We start from the raw sequence: 20453 nt of genomic DNA, 5'->3' as shown, positions 1-20453 counted from the left end.
CATCAGGGGAAGCTGTGTACTTGTTTCCTTGTAACCTTGTAAATCGTACTGTCCGTTTACACACTTTCAATAAACAAAATAATTTCTGCATGTGCTTTCATTAAATTAGATTCCCCACTGTGACACCAGTCTTCTTCCCTATACTTGCATCGAATGACTCTGAATTTGGTAGTAAAGGCTGAAGGAAAAAAAGAAAAACAAACAAAACAAAAACAAACAAACAAACAAAAAAAAAATACAAAGCTGGAACGGTAAAACCTCAGGCCATTAAGGGCTGTGTCTTCAAAGCTGGATGTCTAAGCAGAAGAATATGTGGTTTCATTGATTAAATGCAGACTAGGAGACAGGAACTTGCAACTTTTAATTTTTCTGGTGCTCCCATCTCTCTTTGCAACCCTTAAGCAACTTCATTTAACTCTGATGAAGATCTAACGCTTTCTTTTTTAGAGTCACAACACCAATCCCAAAGTCCATGGGAGGTTTAAGACACAGTTTGAGTTGTCCTTGTTCTGGGCTACTCTGAGGGCGTGGAAAGGCCTCCTGAAGGAAGCTTAGAATAACCTCCCAGTCTAGCATGCTTATGTAAGATCCTAAAGTGCTTGGCCTTGCCTCCTTATATCCCATATAATGCGTCTCATCCTGAATTTCTTAGAAAAGTCCAAGCTGCTCCTGGTATTGTCTGTGCCAGAGCAGTTCTCTCTAAGGAAACTAAAGGGTTTTAGTAGTTTCTATATTCTGCCACAGTACTATACACAGTCAACAGCCAAACCCAAAATACACAGCCAAAGTGTCTCAGCTTCTCAACCTGAACTGAAAAAATAAAAGCACTTTTTGAGTTCCAGAAGAAGTTTAATAAAGCTTGTCATGTTGAGATTTTTCAAGGGATTGTTAGCTATCCCTGAGAGCAAAAGCAGTTGAAGCCCAGGACCTTAACTCCCAGGAGAAAATGGAAGGGGCCATGAAACGATTCACAGCAGGAAGAACAAGCTATACATCAGCTTCTGGCTGATGTATTACCTCTTAGCACCACAGCTGCCTGTGGTTAGCAGGGTCCTGGACTCACTAACCCAGGAGATCAGTCCCATTCGTGCATTCCAATCACACACAAATGAACTGGGGAATTAGCCCATCGCCTGCTGGCAGCCATCTGGCCATCAGCATGGTCAGGGTTGCAGCTCCAGTGCAGAGCCCTCAAGTCCCAGCCTTACATGTGTAACTGAAAGCTGGGGCAAATATAATTTACTGTATCTTGCATTGTCCAGAAATACCTTCACAAAGTCACCACATGAACCTATGAGGTCTTGCCTTTTGGCTCCTTATTTTGAGGAATCCAAAACCTGAAAAGTGTTTTTTTTTTTTTTTTTTTTTTTTTTTTTTTTTTTTAATATATATTAGAAAATTTAAATTGCCTTTATTTCTAACCTAACACTAGCCCAATAAAGCCTGTGGTACTGCCACAAACCAGGTTCTTTCTGTTTGAACACAAACCGTCAGAGGACACTTTACCTTATTTGTTTTCAGCCTACCCACATAGCTTCATGGAGAATGCAGTTTTTAGGTGCTTGGCTTCATTTTCCTTTCTATTTTGCTTAGGAGAAATAGAGTTATCATAAATATTCAAGTGGGAAGGCAAGTGGGATAATTGGATTAATCAGTCATATTTACTTAATGCTCACATTGAGTTTAAAAAATACATTCACTGGTTGTATACCTGACTGTAGGTTCTGACATGCAACTGGCTTTGCTAGTCCTGATTTTGTTGTGAATCTCAGGATACTTAGCATTTCTTTTATGGCTCCTTCTCCTGGAATCTTGTTGGTTCGGAAAAGCCTGAGCTTTCCCACCATAAGATTCAAGAGTTTGTGATTATATGGTTGTGAATAGTGCTTGCAAACGTGAATGCTGAAGGCTGTCTGTCCAGGCCACTACAGCATTTCTCAGAAAAATAAATAAATTCAGAAGTTAAACAACATCATTTTGAACTTCTCTGGGTGTGGAGATTTTCTACTTGTCTTACATTAGGAGGATGGTCTCACTTTCAGTTCTGTCTTCATCTGCTTCTGGCAGTAAGATGCTTTTCACCCAAAGAGCTTGTCACGGAAAAAATAATATCTAAAGAGAGCCTGAAGAATAGTTTTTGTTCGTTTGTTTGTTTTCTGTCAGTGTTATGACACTTGTCTCTCCAAGCACACCCTTTATAGGTCTGTCCTGCTGCTCCTGGCTTAGTAGTCAATCAGAGGTTTGGTGCTGGTGTCAGGAGGGAGAAGTATGACTGCTTTAGACACACCTGCCTCCTTTTCACACCATTTCAGACTACTCCCGCTAAGGAATAGCCTTAAGTTAATACTTCATTTTTCATCATACTCATCACCTAACTTAATGACTAATGGCTGGACACTACTTAGTCTGGTTTAGACAGGGTGATCAGAAGGTGAATAGTGATGTATACAATGGCAAGTATGACTGTGCCTACCGTGTTACAAGATGCAATTATCCTTTAGCAGTAGAGCAGCATTTGAACCTTCGTAGGTGTGTTAATACTGTATAATCATGCTCACTGTGTCCTTCAGTAGCTGAAGCAAAGGCTGAGCTGACTCTCTGAGAAACATAGCAAATACAGCATGGAAAGGAGATTTGTCATTTGTGATTACAAATTTGTAACTGCATTTTTTAAGGAAGGAGAAAATAAGCAAACATTGTTTGCTGTTAGCAAGCATTTACTGACTGCCAGTGCCATCTCTGAAATTTATTTTATTTAGTTCAGTGTATTCAAACAGCAGAAAGGAAGTGATTGATTAGAAAAATAGACTTTAAAATGTGTGATTGTTATTATTTAGGCTAACAACGGCAGACAGGAGTAGAAGGTTTTGAAGTGCCTATCCACCAAAAAGGGAGGGATTGATGAAGGTGGATGCTGAGGTATCACTAGCAGTGTTAGTATGAAATTGAAGGTGGGATCAAAAGAAGCGAAGTTGTGAATTTTCTCCACTTTTTTTTTCTTCTTATCACTGTATTTATTGTTTTGTTTGGTTTTAGTCAAAAGTATCAAATTTAGAAAGAGCTATCATTTTTGCTAAACTTACTTTACAATTGAAGCACAACCAAAGTTGTGGATTCTATAAGTTAGTGAAAGATGAAGCTCTTTCAAGATGCCATATCTCAAAGGAGGTGAAGTGAGCAAGGCCTTCCTACAAAGGGTTCTGTTTGACAGTCTTCGCAGCAGTCAAAAAGGAAAAGATACAGCCTAGAAAGTTCACAGACTTTATATAGACTTTATATAGTGGCTGGTCCAATGACCTCTTTCACCAAAGTTTAGTCAGGAGACTAAGAAGAAAGATCCCATCTGTATCATTCGAAGAATACAAATAGAATTAAAAAAAAAAAAAAAAAAAGTAAGGATGTTTCTGCAAAGCCTAGAGAAGTAAAAATTACAGATATGTTCAAACTGAAACCCTAGATTTAAACCATTCTGAACTTCAAGGCAGTGCAATTCTATATACAGACATTGTGGCTTGGGTTATTCTCTACAGGAAAGGTTCAAAGGTCATTGAAGAGAAGAGTCCAAAACATGATGATATGTTTTAGTTCCTTCTGTGGTCAATACTGCACTATATAAAGTTTCCAGTCCACTAAAGCAGGACATTGCTATTTAGGGAACTAGAGCTTACTGTAGCACTGGCAGCACATTTTTGCATCATTTCAGTTCTCACTTTAAAAACTCATGGCCTTAAAACCAGATAAGAACACTGCACTCTTCATTTTCTTTTTTGTTGCATTTGGAATGCTCAGGAGGAAATAACAATTGCTTTAGATGACATTATTGATCATTTTTGATGTAATATTTTATTTATCGTTATTATCAGCTACCCAGAATTTCACAATGCAGAATCTTAGCTGTGTTGATGAATTTTAATCTATCAGATACCTTACAGAATGGCACTGTGTTCAATTTCTGACTTGAACGCTTTGCAAATGCAATGGTCAAGTCCATGCATGCTATATTTCCCCTATTGAACTCAGTCCCTAGTTCTGACCATGAAGTGTGACTCACTAAAATGTGAAATTCCCAAACTGAGACAGACCAGCTCAGTACTTTGTCCCTAGCAATGACAAGAAATTATTGGAGCAGCTTTTTTTGCCATCCTTTCCCCCAGCAGTGTCCAAAACTTTGGAACACAGTATGTCAGAGGATGCATTCTCACCTCTTCTCTTTAAGGGAACCTGATTAAAGACCAGATTGATGTCCATGAAATTGTTGAATTCATTTTTGAACCTGCTAAGACCGTCTGCCTCCATAGACCCACGTGGAACCAAATTTCAGTTTGCCATCTGCTTTTTAAGGAAGTGCTTTGGTTTATCTGTTTTAAACAGATTTAATAGCAATGAATTTCAGTGGTTCTTGGTATTAAAAACATGCTTTTCATAAAGGAATCTTCCTAATTCAGTGCTTGTTGTTGGACAGTGCAAGTCAGGTGCTTCCTCAGTGAAGATTGGTGCCTGTGAATTTACAGTTAAATTGCTACAGGTGCCTATGTAAATCATCTTAATTTATCTTTCATCACAGCATAGGCCAATGATTTGTGGGACATGAACTCTGTGACTAAAACAGCTGCAATGAACATGTTTAAATATCAAATGCTTAGTCAGTCCTTATCTGTGCTTTAAAATTATATGATTATTAGTAATAATAATGAACAGTATCGATTTGGCAAGTCTTCCCTCTTTGTATAAGCCCTACACAACAGAAGATTTGAGTAAAATACATATTGGGGGTGGGGGCGGAGAATAATGCTTAAACTATTTGTAGAGAATGTGGAAACAAAACTTTTCTCCCCTTGGATACAAGATGGTTTTCTGCTTCACTGGAACAGAGGAGGGCAATATCTCCCAAGAGGCTCAAAAGCCTTGAAAATAATTGCTGCCGGGGTGGGTTAGTTTAAGCCTGTGTTTGGATAGAGCATGTGGCAGTATCTCTCAGGATGAATGGTATTAGGAAGTGCAGTTCATTTTGATTGAAATAGCAAGGAAAGGATTTCTAAAATAATATTATACAGTAAACAAACTCCACTGCTCTGGGCTGAGTTCATTCAAGCTCTTAGGAGTCAGTTTGTTATCCTCCGGAATAGCTGTAACTGTTTCATTTTTTGTCCTTTATTATTTCAGACCACTTAAAGATAGCTATTTACTATAATGGGTCAGAGAGGTCTAGGTAAGTCTGGAGTGAAATGTCTGATAAATTCCTGCCAAATCCAAACTGAAGGGGTGTGTGGGTTATGTATGTGTGCGTGTGTGTGTGTGGTTGCAGTGTTGTTGTTGTTTTGTTATTTTTGTTTGTTCCCTTTTTCTTGTTCATTTTCCTTTTTCTTTTAGCCCTTTATGCAAAAGGGTTGTATAGAGGTCAGAATAGGCTGGCAGAGGTAAAACTGATGAAAATACCGTATATTGGATTTAGAGTTAATGCTGGTTTTATAACCCATTTCACTGGGTTACAACAAATGTATGCCCTATTAGCAAAAGTAAAGAACCCATGCCTTTAGTATATAAAATTTTGGTGTAGACATAGGTCAAGATCCTAGATGCATGAGAAGATATGCGTAATTAGCACTTAACTCAGTTTTTAGTCCAAGAAAATAACACATCAGCAAACTCCCAAATCCCTCAGAAGATCTTCATATGAGGTCCAATTAAAGTATCCAGAGGTCTACCCAGAAAACATGAAAGACTGTCTTCTCATTTGATTCATACAGTGACCTGAATAGATAGACTGCTCTGCAGACAGAAGAAAACAATAATTGCATTCCTGAGCAGGTGTACTTTGCTGCCTGTGGAATAGCTTAAAACTCTACCTCACATTTTTTTCCTATTTGTCCTTCAGGCCCTCTCTTTGGTTTTATTCTGCATTGCCTCTCTGCCTTCCTGGACTCATTCAAGATATCTAGTTTTGTACAAGCACAAAAAGCTGGTAAGAACACTGCTGTGATACCTTGCAGTAACAACTATGCTGAAAAATAGCACGAGGAGACATATTGATAAGGAGTCTGTTTGCCTGAAATGCTTTGGCACATGTCAGATGGAATTTGCTTTTGGGCCGAAGGCCAACTCTAGGCTTCTGCACCTCTTAGGACCCACTTAAAAGCTATTAAGAGAGTTTAAGTGGTGCACAGGTCTCTTGTTGGCTGTCTGCACAATGCTAAAGATCACCCACTGTGAAGCATTAATGGGAGAGGACTATTTTTTTTTTTTTTCTCTACTGCTGGTAGGTGTCATTTGTGAGTCTGCTGGCAATTTTGATCTCACTGATGCAACCACACACAGACCTCAAAGGCAATGGAGAGAAGTGGAAAAACAAAGCTGAGCTGCTTTCAGTGCTCTCTTCTACCTTTGTCAGGATTCATTAAACGTGACAGCTTTATGCTTCCTAAGTGAAATAAGCCTAGGAGAGCTCTTTAAGAAAAATATTTAGAGCAGTTATTGGGAAAATATAATGACAGAAAGTTTTGGATGGTATATCAGGGGTTTATTCTGCTCTGAGTTGCTTCTTCATAAACACATGTAGATGGCAGACTCTTTCCTGTCACTCAGTACATTGTGGAGAAAATTAGATGCTTACTTATTGGCTTTACTGTATCCTGTTTCCTCTGTTCATGGTCAGCAGATTTGAGATGCTATATGGCATGTAAAACTATTCACACAGAATATTCTGTCCCACAGCCATTAGTGTGAGGCAGAAAAAAAAAGAAAAAAAAAAAACTGGTCGGAAACCACATTTCCAGCTTCTGGAAATAAAATGCTTGCGTGGTTCTCCTTTGTCTTTGTGCATACCCTGTGTAGGCAGTATCTCTGCTCCTTCAAGGAAGAAGTAGAGTGGGAGAAATATGGAGAAGTGACTCTAATCACAGCTTCAGATGTAAATACCATTTCTTCTTCTGCTTTGCCTTTTCTTCCCAGGGGAACTGAGCTGCTGCCAGAAATTAAAGGCAGCTAATAGTTCCTCGGATGATGTAAACTGCTGCAGCCAGTGTTTAAACATGTAATCTGTATTCCTTCATCCTGTAGGAGCAGTGCTCCTGACATTGCCTTTATTTATTACTTTGTTATCCCTTAAGGCCTCTCATGATCTTCTTGTGCTTTTAATTCCAAGGCTGGGAATCATTGGGTCAGAAATGTCTATTTACTATTTCTAGCTTGTCCTTACTTATATTTGTATCTAGAGCTGAAACTTCCCTGTGTTAGAATCTGTTCAGCCCAATTCAGCCTCCCTTTCTCAATTAGCTTTGATGTTAAATGGGAAATCTGAATGACTGTCTCAGAAATGTAGTGTTATAACCTTTCACCAAAGGAGAACCAAAATGGAGTTAAGTGCCAAAAAAGCCTGTTCTCTGTCAGAATCAAGACTTATATTCACAGCCTCACTGTACCAAACAAATTATTTTATCCAACCATCTATCGTATGTTCCTCTGTCCTCTTATTCCTCTGATGTGTACCTTCTTAGGATATGTGCTTGGTCATCAATATTGAAAAGGGAAAATAGGACCCTCTTACTGAAAACAGAGAGTATCAAACAAAGTTACTTGGAACCTGAATGGAAATAAGAAAAAAAAAAAAAAAAAAAAGGCAAGACCATGCAAAATTAAGAGAAAAAAAGAATAATTTTTAAATGATCTGTATCCTTGGGAAACTGTTTTGTCCTAATGCATCTAGTCCTTCTTTCTCTCTGTACTCTAATGTAAATCACTATATTTACTGGTGCCCGTGTAAACAGTAGATTTTAAGACAGTGCCACTGCTTGCTGGATGCTTGTTTTTTACTGCTATAAAATAGCTACTACTATACCTGTACTGATTTGTAATGCTGAATTTATTATTATTATTATTATTATTAATGTAGAAGCACAATATGTTTCCTATATGAAGTACTATAGTGTTATTCTTGGAGTAGTGAGAATATAGCACTTTCTCCACCTTTGCATGCACAAGATCAGATTGCCAGGAAAAGATAACAAGTCCAGATCCCCAGATTCTTGTCAGGCTCTATTGATGTTAAGACATCGTGCAGTTGATGAATATTTCAGCTATTTAGTTGAGTAGGAATTTTAGAGGCTTCTCTTTATATTCTTTATCCATTGTTTTAATATCTTTCCTCTTTCCTATTAACTAGATATCTGATGGCAATGATTTAAAAATCTGTTTAATAACCTTCTGTTTGCCTGTTACAGGGGCTGTGTCATGTGTGCAAGATTTGTTCTCTAGCTGGGGAACATCTTTTGTTCAGTGGTTCCATAAATGACTACATCGTACATGACAGCTTCCCTTCAAATTCAGAGGCAATTAGTGTGCAAGCAACTTTATTAATCTTTTTTAATAGCTCCTTAGCAGTGATTATGGAGTAGTTCTTAGTACTCTGAAGGAGCAGCATGCAAAGCAATATTAAAAGGTGAAGGTGAAATCTCTGGTTTTGTTGGAAAGATGTACATACGATACTTAGAGCTTTATTTATATTAAGGTACCTAGGTGGCTGGGGGACAGCTAGTACCATATTTTCTCCCTGGGCCATATGCCAGAAATAGGGAACGTAAGAATATGGCCGCCCACACTCATTTTCGTAAGACCCTAAATGAATGATACCCCACAAAGTGATGTGACACCATAGACAATCTCATCAACGATGTAGCACCATGCAACACATTTAAAATGTGTCAAGATGTTGTCTCCACAGAAGCAATGTTTAGTCACTTAGGTCACTAAAAGCAGCTTTTTCAAATTATCCACAGACATTTTGCCAGACTGCCCACATGTCTCTAGATAAAAGCAAACTGTTTGCTTCACAGTGTAGAATAATTTATAGGTAGAGACCAATTTGCTTGCAAAGAAACGGCAGGTTGCCTTCATTTTTTCTTAGTACGAAATGCATTATGCTAAACACAGTACAGAATATTTGAGTTCCAAACAGGGGAATTATTATAAATTAGTTTTGTATTATTAGTTGTTTTTGTTTGTTTGTTTTAACAGACATGTCCAGTTTTTGTCACGGAAAGGTGTAAGCCCTCTGGAAACGGATCAAGAAAGAAAACAATTTTTTTCTTTCCCTTTACCTTGTTAAGTAGAGCTGTCCAGAGGCAGATAATTCAGCTATGTTCATGATTTTAAAATATGCAACATAAACACTATTTTGTGAATGTTTTCATGAAATGAAATTGTGTCAATTTTTTTTTTTTTTTGGGGGGTACAAAAAGGTCAATTTTTTATTCTTCCTCTCTCCTTTTTCTCTCTGTCCCTCTGATCATAAATGATCAGAAAGCACTGCACTTCAGGCACATTTCCTATTGAAAATGTAATCAAAACTGACAAATCTCCATAAAACATTTTTGGCTTCAGTGAAATCATATATTTTATGAAATTTTGTTGAAATGTTCCACATGTGAATTTCTTTTAATCTGCCATTTTTGACTTTCTCCATCCAGCTTTACATCATCACTTAGTACATTGCTGAGTTTATGGAGTACTAGATGAGATCCATCAAAACTATTTCACCTAAGTTATGAGATCAGTTCTTTGGGGATGAAAGACTAAAGAATTAATTCACAACCATACTAAATCAGTTGTTCTCACTTTTTGTCAAATTTGTCAAGTTTTGAACAGTACAGCATTAGACAAGTGAAAAATTAGACAAGGCCTTGGGGGAAGGTTAATAAAGACACCAATAGCACTTTGCTAGTAGGTGCAGGATTCCATTTAATATGAGTCCTGGAGGTGATCATCTGCTCTTCTTTGCCCACTGGAGTGAAAATATCATGATGGTTACCATCTGGAGGAAGTTTTCAACAATCAGCATTTTTATAATGAAAGCATAGATGTTTCTTTCTAAACAGATGCTTGGGCTGTCATTGACTTTTGAACTACCTTGAAGTCCTAGACAACTCAAAAATTCAAGTGCAGTTCTGCACGTTTCCTTCTTCCTCACTTTCTATGAGGGAACATATAGCAAAGTAGGAACCTACTTGTGCAGGGTATTAAATATGTTGGGTTTTGATATTCTATTTCTGTTCTCATTACCTTCTCCTCTGATAACTACAGTTAGCTGAAATAGCTGTTTATGATGATTCCTACATTAGAATTCAGGACTCCAGAGGCAGGAAGTCCTTAGTGGCAGTTTTTCATTTCTAGAGTACCCTTCTGGTTCTACCAGAAGCTGAAACAATCAATAGCAAAGGTCTATGCAAGGTTAATCCATGCAGACAGACATTCAGATTGGACTAGGTGGTACAACAAAATAAAAAATAAATTCGGGTGGGTAGCACAGCAGTGTCCACTAATACAGCTTGCAGTCGGAAATGCACTGTTTCTTTGATAGTTGCCAGCAGATGTTCTGTAGCATTTCATTTCTGAATCTGAAAGAGATTGTTTTTCTAAAAGTAGTCATATTCCCTGACTTCATTGACAATGAAAAAAATTGTAATGAGCTATTGGGCATCCACTTGCCGAGGCGACCGGCTCCGGGGCAGACGCGTGCTGCAGCGGAGCGCGGGATCGGGACAGGCAGGGCTATTTTTCGGGCATCGAGCCTACGTGAGGGAGCCGCCAGGCACCGGCAGCCCTCGTGAGGGAGGCTGACGAGGCGTAGGCGGAGCCAGCAGCGTCAGCGACAGCTCCTCCCCCCGGCCGTTCAAAGGCAGCCCTTAGGGAGCGCGAGCGACCAGGAGCGCGGCGACCAGGGCGGGCAAACAGGGAGTGACGCGGCAGTTAGCGAGGCAGTTAGCGCAGGCAGGGCGGGCAGGAAGGGCGGAGCGCTCACACCCGCCCATAGGGACACCTCCTCTAAGGGCGCTCTCCCGTCAGCTGGGCTACAATGGTCTCCACCAGGCACGGTGCTTTCTCTAGGAAGTCAGTACACACCCAGACCGACTGCCCGTCCAAACATGCAGCAGTTCAGGTCTCCGGATGCGGGGAGTGTCTGAGCCTCTTGCTGCCATCGGCGGGAGGCAGGGGGACTGCTTGCGTGAGGTGCGAGCAGGTGGACGACCTGGTCCGCATGGTGGCGGAACTCAAGGAGGAGGTGCAGAGGTTGAGGGATATCAGGGAGTGCGAGCGGGAGATAGACTGGTGGAGTGACTCCCTGCAGGACCGGAGGGAGAGGGACCAGGGTGAGATGCCCCAAAGGGGGTGGACCCCCTGCCCTGTTGCCATCGGGCAGAGGGAGGGGACCTGCGAGTTGAGGAGGAATGGAGACAGGTCCCTTCTCGACCTCGCAGGAGATGCCCTCCCCTTCCGGCGCTGCCTTCCCAGGTGCCCTTGAACAATAGGTTTGAGGCCCTGGAGCTTGAGAGACTGGTGGGTGAGGACGAGGTAGGAAGCCTACCCAGGAGGATGCCTGAGGTGAGGAAGTTGGCTCCACGCCTCAGGACTGCCTCCACCAAGAAAGAGAGAAGGGTGATTGTTGTGGGCGACTCCCTCCTCAGGGGAACGGAGGGCCCTATTTGTCGGCCTGACCCCACGCATAGGGAAGTCTGCTGCCTCCCTGGGGCCAGGGTCAGAGACGTTACCAGGAAGCTTCCAAACCTGGTTCGCCCCTCTGACTATTACCCGCTTTTGATAGTCCAGGCTGGCAGTGATGATCTTGAAAAGAGAAGCCTGAAGGCTATCAAACAGGACTATAGGGGGCTGGGACGATTGGTGGAGGGAGCGGGAGTGCAGGTGGTGTTTTCGTCTATCCCTACGGGGGAAGGGAGAGGCACGGAGAGGACATGGAAAGCTCACGTGGTTAATAGGTGGCTCAGAGGCTGGTGCCAGCACAGAAATTTTGTTTTTTTTCACCATGGGGAGCTTTACTCGGCACCTGGCCTGATGGCCCCAGACGGGTCCCTATCTCCAAGGGGAAAACGGATCCTAGGCCAGGAGCTGGCGGGGCTCATAGAGAGAGCTTTAAACTAGGCAAGAAGGGGGACGGGGCTCAAAGAAGGCTTGTTGGAGCCGTGCCGGGGGAAACAATGGCTAGGCTGGGGAAGAAGGCGATGGCCCAGCTGAAGTGCATCTACACTAATGCACGCAGCATGGGTAACAAACAGGAGGAGCTGGAAGCCATCGTGCAGCAGGAAGGCTACGACTTGGTTGCCATCACGGAGACGTGGTGGGACCGCTCCCACGACTGGAGTGCTGCAATGCCTGGCTATCGGCTCTTCAGGAGGGACAGGCAGCACAGAAGGGGTGGTGGCGTGGCTCTCTACATTAGAGAATCTTTTGATGTTGTGGAACTCCAGGCTGGGAATGATAAGGTTGAATCCCTGTGGGTTAGGATCCACGGGAAGGCCGGCAAGACTAGCGTCCTGGTCGGGGTCTGTTATAGACCGCCGAACCAGGATGAGGAGACGGATGAGGAGTTTTATAGGCAACTGACAGAAGTTGCAAAATCGTCGGCGCTTGTCCTCGTGGGGGACTTCAACTTCCCGGATATATCCTGGAAACACAACACGGCACAGAGAAAGCAGTCTAGGAGGTTTCTGGAGAGTGTGGGAGATAGCTTCCTGATGCAGCTGGTCAGTGAACCTACCAGGGGTGGTGCCCCGCTAGACCTTCTCTTCACAAACAGAGAAGGACTGGTGGGAGATGTGGTGGTCGGAAACCATCTTGGACAGAGTGACCACGAAATGGTAGAGTTCTCTATTGTTGGCGAGGCCAGGAAGGGGACCAGTAAAACTGCTGTATTGGACTTCTGGAGGGCTGACTTTGAGCTGCTCAGGACGCTGGTTGGCCGAGTCCCTTGGGAGGCGGTTCTGAAGGGCAGAGGAGTCCAGGAAGGCTGGGCGCTCCTCAAGAAGGAAATCTAAATGGCACAGGAGCGGTCCGTCCCCACGTGCCCAAAGACGAGCCGGCGTGGAAGAAGACCGGCCTGGCTCAACAGAGAGTTGCGGCTTGTGCTTAGCAGGAAAAAGAGGGTTTATAATCTTTGGAAAAAAGGGCAGGCCACTGAGGAGGACTACAAGGATGTAGCGAGGCTGTGCAGGGAGAAAATTAGAAAGGCCAAAGCTCATCTGGAGCTCAACCTGGCTACTGCCATTAAAGACAACAAAAAATCCTTTTACAAATATATCAATGCGAAACGGAGGACTAAGGAGAATCTCCATCCTTTACTGGATGCGAGGGGAAACCTGGTTACTAAGGATGAGGAAAAGGCTGAGGTGCTTAATGCCGCCTTTGCCTCAGTCTTTAGCGGCAATACCGGTTGTTCTCTGGATACCCAGTGCCCTGAGCTGGTGGAAGGGGATGGGGAGCAGGATGTGGCCTTTGCTATTCATGAGGAAATGGTTGGCGACCTGCTAAGGAGCTTGGATGTGCGCAAGTCGATGGGGCCCGATGGGATGCACCCGAGGGTACTGAAAGAACTGGCGGAGGAGCTGGCCGAGCCGCTTTCCATCATTTATCGGCAGTCCTGGCTATCGGGGGAGGTCCCAGTTGACTGGCGGCTAGCCAATGTGACACCCATCTAAAAGAAGGGCCGGAGGGCAGACCCGGGGAACTATAGGCCTGTCAGTTTGACCTCAGTGCCAGGAAAGCTCATGGAGCAGATTATCTTGAGGGTCATCACGCGGCACTTGCAGGGCAAGCAGGCGATCAGGCCCAGTCAGCATGGGTTTATGAAAGGCAGGTCCTGCTTGACGAACCTGATCTCCTTCTATGACAAAGTGACGTGCTTGGTGGATGAGGGAAGGGCTGTGGATGTGGTTTACCTTGACCTCAGTAAGGCTTTTGACACCGTTCCCCACAACATTCTCCTCAAGAAACTGGCTGCGCGGGGCTTGGACTGGCGTACGCTTCGCTGGGTTAGAAACTGGCTGGATAGCCGGGCCCAGAGAGTTGTGGTGAATGGAGTCAAATCTGGTTGGAGGCCGGTCACAAGTGGTGTCCCCCAGGGCTCGGTACTGGGGCCGGTCCTCTTTAATATCTTTATCGATGATCTGGATGAGGGCGTCCAGTGCACCCTCAGTAAGTTTGCAGATGACACCAAGCTAAGTGCGTGTGTCAATCTGCTCGAGGGCAGGAAGGCTCTGAAGGAGGATCTGGATAGGCTGGAGCGATGGGCTGAGGTCAACTGTATGAAGTTCAACAAGGCCAAGTGCCGGGTCCTGCACCTGGGGCGCAACAACCCCAAGCAGAGTTACAGGCTGGGAGATGAGTGGTTGGAAAGCTGCCTGGCCGAGAAGGACCTGGGAGTATTGGTTGATAGTCGGCTGAATATGAGCCAGCAGTGTGCTCAGGTGGCCAAGAAGGCCAACAGCATCCTGGCTTGTATAAGAAGCAGTGTGGCCAGCAGGTCTAGGGAAGTGATTGTCCCCCTGTACTCGGCTCTGGTGAGGCCGCACCTCGAGTACTGTGTTCAGTTTTGGGCCCCTCGCTACAGGAAGGACATGGACGTGCTCGAGCGAGTCCAGAGAAGGGCGACCAAGCTGGTGAGGGGTCTGGAGAACAAGTCTTACGAGGAGCGGCTGAGGGAACTGGGGTTGTTTAGCCTGGAGAAGAGGAGGCTCAGGGGCGACCTTATCGCTCTCTACAGTTACCTTAAAGGAGGCTGTAGTGAGGTGGGGGTTGGTCTATTCTCCCACGTGCCTGGTGACAGGACGAGGGGGAATGGGCGAAAGTTGCGACAGGGGAGTTTTAGGTTGGATGTTAGGAAGTACTTCTTTACCGAAAGGGTTATTAAGCATTGGAACGGGCTGCCCAGGGAGGTGGTGGAGTCACCATCCCTGGAGGTCTTTAAAAGACGTTTAGATGTAGAGCTTAGCGATATGGTTTAGTGGAGTGCTTAGTGTTAGGTCGGAGGTTGGACTCGATGATCTTGAGGTCTCTTCCAACCTAGAAATCTGTGTCTGTGTCTATCTGTGCACATGCACAGGTGAGCAGGGATGAATTTTTTTGTCACAGAATGGAAAGACAGACATTTCTGGCCTTGGAGGTTGCAGTAGCTGTTATTTAACTATTTATCACAGGCAAAACAGTCTTGAAGAACTTATGCAACATCAAGTTTTGTGAATAAAGTCCTTCTGTCATAAATAAATAACTGGTGAAGTAAACACAGTAACAAAGATTCATTAGTCTAGGCAGGCTGCATTCTACACATCTGAACTTCTGCACTTCAGCACACACTTATGGACAGGTCTACAAAACTGAGTTTGATGTGTGACACAGCACACTGCCCAATGGGATGAATGGAAGCCTTGAATTTGTGGCTTCACTTGAGTCACTGTTCTTGTAGCTACTTCAGCCCTGCTTCCTGGAGTACAATGATCACTCTAATGTGATCATTGATCTAATGATCACTCTAATGTCCTGTAGCTTGCTCTGTTTTGACCTCCTCATATCTATACAGTAATTGCAGTCTGTATTATCCATGGGCAAAGAACGAGCTTGAACCACAAAACAAATAAAATTCAAACTCACTATTAGCATGCTGAAATATTATTTTTCCCAGAAGCTAAGTATTATACAGCTCAAATTATTTGTCAGGCATGCAGCAGAGAGGCTGTCAAGCCAGCAATCACTGGGGATCCCAGACTCCTGTTAGTAAAGGGAAATTGTGTTTATGTAGGTTGGGGACAGACAATGTTAGGAGAAAACAATTCTCACATTCTAACTTCTGTTGTTGTTGTTATAGGGATAGAGTTTCTTGCTATCTTAGCTCCCCCTCCTGGAGGTCAGATGCCTGTTTACTGGCAAGAACTAGTACACGACCCAAATTTCCAAAGACAAGACTTTAGTTGAATATAGCACCACACTTTTAAAAAAAGGATTTCTTGAAGCCTGCATCATTCTGGGAAATGTGTCTGCTTAATAGTTTGCAGGAACATAGCTAGAAAGAGATAAAAGACTTGGAGGAGCAGAAGATTACTGAGGAACCAGGAGGAGAAGGATGGTGAATGACATCTTTACACCCACTGCTGCAAAATGTACCACTTTCTAAACTTTCTCCTGTCTCCACCAAGTCAGATCCAAATCCATTTCACTTTCTTTCAGCAGGTTGGTTGATCTGAGATTTTGAGAGTAGTTGTAAGTGTAAACCGGGAGGCAAAACCAGATATGTCCTGATCAGAGCAGAGAAGAAAGTGAGGGAAGAGCTCACTGGGTACATTTATTTGCTGAATCATTCCACTAACAGTATTGCAAAGGCAATCATAACTTCCTCTACCAAAATCTGTCCATATGGACTTCAGTGCGCTTTCAACAATGTGCAGAGACACTTTAAGGTTTCCTTACAGTACTGGCTATTGATCATTATTCTGACATCAATATTCACTTCAGGAGGAGAGCACCAAGAAAGGTTTCTCCTCTTGTTCTTCACCTCTTCTTCTTCTTCCTCACCTCTTCTTCTTAACATAATACACACTCAGAAATATGAAGCAGTCACAGCAGCAAGCATGCAAAAAAGCTTCTTGTAAAAGCATTTTGGTTCCTCAAGAACTAGTGTCATTTTCTCTGTGCCTTTGATGCAGAGATTATAGCCTCATGCTAAGGGTTTCAACACTAAGTTCAAAACCAAGTAACGTGTAGAGAAACATTCACAGTAAACTATCACCTTCAGCTCCTAATCAGTAAACAAAACATAATGTTCATTCATGTGTAGACATGAACTCTACTTATATAGAAAAAAAGGGATTTGTCAGGTATTACTCCATAGTTATTTTTGTTACTAGTTGATAGAAATACAGGAGCATTTTTCTTAAGTGCTATGAACTCTACTAGGTTCCAGAGAAATGGAATTAGATTTGTTTTCTGGTTGTCACTCAGTTCCAGACATAATAGCCTTGTACTTACTGCATACGATAGTTATGCAGAGTAAGAATATGACTTGATTATGACCTTGGTCTGCAGTAAAGCCAAGAAAATTTATTCTAAATGGTTTTGTGCTAAATAGGATTCACTGTCTGGTAGTAGTGAAAAGGGTGGATGTGGCTATCTGATTTTGGTTTTGCTTGCCTTCTGATTTATGTTGCATGGCAGTCAGGTTCAGATAAATGGATGAACTGCTAAGAAAAGTAGTGCTGTGTGGTTAGAATATCAGGAAAAAAAAATCAAGATTCCTAGGAACTGCTTTTGATTATTTTAAGGATTCCTTGAAAGATGGAATAATCAACATTGTTATTTTTATTCCCCTAAAAAAATAATAGTGTAAAACATGAGAAGATTAATGACGATAGACAGCCTGGCTTCAGGAACACAACAAAATTCCTGTGTCTATAACACGAGGCTGTTCATTCATATGCATTCATATGCAGGCTGTGCTCTGTAAGCTATTCTTCATCCTTGATTCCCATGCTTGCATTCCCTCCCCTGAACCTCAGCAGGTTCTCAGGCAGCCTTGACCTTGACCTTGATCAGGACCTTGACCACTACACCTGGGGTGGTGTTTGGAGGGGTGCAGCATGGAATGTGCTGAAGATGGCCCTCTGGCCCTTTGGAGCTTCTTTAGGCACAGTAGACCAAGCCTTTGAAACAATATTGGTCACTGAGATAGGAAAGAGTCAATAGTCTATAAACTAGCAATAAACTAGTCAATAAACCAGCTGCTATCGGGTTGTTAGTATTTTATTTTATTTTTTTCTTAGATTACACAAATATAGGACTCAGTAGCATTTTCAGTAGTATATTAATTATCGAAACATGATTATCTATTGAAGCTAAATTATTTCATGGCCTGTGCAAAGCAGGATGACTAAAGCTTGAAGTTGTGTGGATAATTCTGAGCAGTGAGGGAGAAACTAATAAAACCTTCACCTTCTCAACTTGCAGCCAGATGTTTCAGCCTTTTAATACCTTCAATCAAAATAAGTGAAAAGAGCAGTTCAGTTACAGTCTTAAACAAAAGCAAATTTGAAGTTTTTATCCAGCACACAAAGACAGAATTGTTCATCTCCAGCTAGTATTAGTCATTCCAAAAGACATTTTAAATAAGGCAGGTTTGAAAATAAATAAATAAATAATAAGACAGTGAGATAAAATGTTCATCAGAAATTCCTCCAAAGATAAACATTTTCACTGGTGTCAGGAACTCAGGCCATTAAGCCAAATTTTCAGATGTGGCCACCTAGAACATGTGGATATGTTCTCATCTGTTACAATATGCTTCTCTCAACTTTTATAGATTTCATTCCTCAAATCCTAACAAGATTTAATATCCTGGTTGGAGTAAGACAGGAAATGTCCTAGACACTTGGAAGACGTGGTTTGTGCTCCAAGGAAGATATAGTGAGAAATAATAGGTATCAAGTGTACAGGATAAAGAAATAGAAGCAAAAAATTATCAAGGTGATGATGAACAGATATGTTATTGCTAACATATTTGTGTGTTGATTTTTTTTAAAAAATTAGGTAAACCACAACATATTCTCTTACCCTTCGCATCCCAGACTGGTTTTTAGAACTTTCTGGTTTCACACCAAGTAAGCCACTAACAATCTACAGTTTGTAAGTCAATTCTCGAGATTTGCAGTCATGAAAGATAGGGATATTGAGTGCCCTTAATTCTCCCACTGCCAAAATTCTACCTCTGCAAATGATCAGTTCATTTACAGAGCGACTCAGTTCAATTCTTATAAGAATATTGAAAATAGAAATTTTGCTTTAGGAAGCCAACAGGGATTGCAGGGATGGGGGAGAAACCACAATTACCTGCCCTCAGTGTTGGTGATTAGCTAAAGACTGAACCATTTCAGCTTTTCCAGCCTTCCGTAATTTGCCTTGGATATTTTTCCTTCACAGAATTTCTTTTATAAATCAAGAAGTTTGTGCAACTCTAATATTTTTTTATGTCTTTAGGGTAGATTTCTAACACAGGGACATAACTCACTTTTGCATCAGGGTCCCTGAGATCTGCTGAAAAATACTGCTCTTGCAACTGTTACTCCTCTATGAGTTATTATTAAACAGTTGTAAAAGAATACTGAGGTAAAGTCTTTCCCAATTAATTTATTTAAACACATTCAATTGTATCTTTGCTTCCTTATTGCTTCCCTTTGTCACGACACAGCCAACCCTGAAGTCATAAATATCTTATTAGATTTGTCCTTGTGTTCTTGCTTAATACAATCAACAGTAGTTACCTGAGTGACAATGCATATATTCTGTACTATGAGTTTTATAGTCTCAGTATATTAAGGATTTTTAGTTGGAGTTTAGGATACAGGAATTAATAAAAGGACTTCCTTTCCTGGTAGCACAGGGGGGAGAAAGCATGCAGTAGGAAAGTTTTAAAGATGCAAAATCCACCTAACATCCACCACAAAAAGGAGAGAAACTCCTGAGTGCCACCTTCCAAAGTGCTGCTGTGCTTAAGTGACCATCCAGTCAAAGGTCTTTTACTTGTAATATATAATGAGAAGCGCTGTGCATTTTGACCCAATTTGCTAGAATCTTTACTGAAATCTTTTACTGAGATGCCACTTTTACCTAGCCAAGAGGTACCCTGGGCAGAGTCCTAGAATAAGGTGAATGTATAAGCTCATTTTAATAGACATTACTGCCTCAGGAGGTTCCCAGCATACCAGGAGCTTCAGCTGCCTGTGGCTGCATGTCCTTAGCTGGTCTTTCTATTACAGCTGGGTGTCAAATAAAACCCATTCGGCAATTGGATTTACAATTAAAACAGAACTGAGTACAGGTTATTGGCCCTGTTGGGAGGGGCAGACTCTCTCTGATGCTAGAAAGGGAATGAGAACCACTTTGTTATGTGTGGTCCTACGTTTCTCAAAGGAGGCTCTGCACATCCTTTTTTATTTCAAAATGACAATGTCATGACAGATCAGAGCAATATGATCTAGACAGGAGCCAGGACATATTAAAGGTGGATAAACTGTTACACTTAGGATCATGTGAGGATGTAATCCTGTTAGAGTTTCTGTACAGAACCACGTCAACTTACAAAATTGTCAAGGAACCATTCTTGACTGAAATATGCCTGCAAGAGAGAAAGCCTTGAATACTGGGGTAGTTAATCTTACTATCTGCTGTCCCAGAAAAGGACAGCATGTAATATAGGCATATGGTACATTTGCCATTGGAAGGCATAATGATAAACTAGAAGACTTTTCCAGGACTCGCTTTTTATCTCCAACTGTTCAAGACTTGGTGCTGATACCTGATGATGTTCCAGATAAATACAGTAATCTACAAGTACAAAGTTGCTGGGTTATAACATTTTGATTCCTAAAGAGACTTTCTGTACTTCCAGTCCCATGCAGCATTTGGGACATGTTAAAACCTGTGCAGTTGTAACAAAAAAAAAAAAAAAAAAAAAAAAAAAAAAAAAAAAAAAAGCTTTTATGTACTTCTAAGATATATCTCTTGTGCTTCTGGAAAGGATGGGCGGTGCTTACATGGTTTAAATAAAGGAAAAGAGAATTTTAAAGATGTTTTCTGTTCACTGAAATTCTGTTTTACTGAAATCACAGCCAGTGAATTTTGAGCTGGGT

The 20453-nt window shown here is 42.0% G+C and overlaps 1 protein-coding gene across 11 annotated transcripts in view; it reads left to right on the top strand.

The window, feature by feature from the left end:
* The window catches only part of FLRT2 (fibronectin leucine rich transmembrane protein 2), a 75817-nt gene that overhangs the window by 37450 nt on the left and 17914 nt on the right, over positions 1-20453 (top strand). For 5 of the 11 annotated variants that reach the window (XM_040558115.1, XM_040558117.1, XM_040558113.1 and 2 more), the window contains one exon: positions 5876-5962. The exons of the other annotated variants lie outside the window; for them this stretch is intronic. The gene's annotated coding sequence lies outside the window, so the exon portion shown is untranslated. The remainder of the gene's footprint in view (positions 1-5875; positions 5963-20453) is intronic. 11 annotated transcript variants of the gene reach the window in all.

The sequence above is a fragment of the Cygnus olor genome, chromosome 5, assembly GCF_009769625.2.
Source record: "Cygnus olor isolate bCygOlo1 chromosome 5, bCygOlo1.pri.v2, whole genome shotgun sequence".
In the NCBI taxonomy this organism is placed as follows: Eukaryota; Metazoa; Chordata; class Aves; order Anseriformes; family Anatidae; genus Cygnus; species Cygnus olor.
This window is presented reverse-complemented; position numbering and strand designations above follow the sequence as displayed.